The sequence below is a fragment of the Loa loa genome (assembly GCF_000183805.2).
Source record: "Loa loa unplaced genomic scaffold supercont3.153, whole genome shotgun sequence".
NCBI lineage: Eukaryota > Metazoa > Nematoda > Chromadorea > Rhabditida > Onchocercidae > Loa > Loa loa.
In genome coordinates this window covers 14,793-16,254 of record NW_018108333.1, presented here as the reverse complement: position 1 = coordinate 16,254, position 1,462 = coordinate 14,793, and positions in this window count along the sequence as shown.

The window sequence follows — 1,462 nt, the reverse complement described above, 5'->3', positions numbered from 1 at the left end:
CTTCTTTCTTCTTCTTTTTTCAACTTACATTTGATACCAAGACTAGAAGCTGTGGAATATTTAATTATTATTTTTTATTTTTTTCTTTTAGTTACAATTTATTGGATCTGAATCTTTACATTATAACTATTCATAATGATTTATTTCATTATTTACTACAAATTTTTATTATGAATTGGTTATTTTAGGATTAAAAGCTATGAAAAAAGTAGCAAATGTTCAGCTAAAAATTGAAGATTATTCCAAATTTTAGAAATTTAATAATAGGAAAAATCCATTTGTGAAATGAGTTAAGAAATATTAATTTTCTTAGTTTCCTTTCTGAAATTTATTAAATTCTTTTTTCAAATTTTCTATTTCAACAACAATACAAAACAGGATTTCCATTTTTGAACCGTTAAGATACTTGCAACTTTTAATTTTGCACTTACTTGAATATACTACATTGAATGAGGGAATAACTTTTGATAATTTAAACTTTTTTGCTTAATTTGTCATTTTTCCCAAATCTAACTTTGGTCTCTAAAATTAAATTCAAATGATTTTGTAATTAATATTAGTGAATATAATGTAATTGTCTGATCGAAATAAATGGAAGCGGAGGGAGTAAAGCATAGAAAGAGAGTGAAGTTAGTATAACTCAGATATATTAGGTAAATGGCAGGTGCTAATTTCTCGCATCCTTTAATTAAAGTAATTTGAAGAATTATATTACAGCTTTAAGACTCCATTCTCATTATTATGAGATCAAGATTTCCACTTTTAACTTCAATTTTTTATACTTTTTGGTCAGGTAAATATTTCACACACTTAATTGATACCTGTCCAAGCCAGTAATTGATACTTGTCCAAGTCAATTGTGTTTTAAATTATTTATCATTTGAACAAAGTGACACCAATATCTTGCTTTTACTTTAAAAAAAAATGTTCGAAAATAAAATTAACGGAAGCTAACAATAATGGAAAATGCAAAATTTGATAAAATCAAATTGAAAATTTTCTTATGAACTGAATAAATAAAAGAAGCGAATTAAATAAATTATTTATTTGAATGAAACTTTTCACGACTAAACTTTTTTTCTATGGTTTCGTATTAGTTTGTTAATTCTATGATTTCTATTTCTTTCGAGTGAACTTTTTTTTTAAAGTTCCTACCGTATGAAATTTTGATTTATTATTTATCCAAATTTTTTCATTAATATAATTTATTGTTAGAAAATGCGTATGATGGTGAACGTAAAAAATAAAGGAAAGAGGTCAAAGGTGGAAAGAATCAGAAGTTTAAAGAGAGAGAAAAGAAATAACAAAAATGAGAGGGGGAATAAGTGAGGAAACAGTTATGATAAACTTGAAGTTTTATAAGAATAATTTTTTGACACTTCGCATAAAATAAACAATTCATTAAGAGGTGAAAAAGGCATTGATGGCTTAGATTTTGCTTCAATATTTATCCGAAATCTCT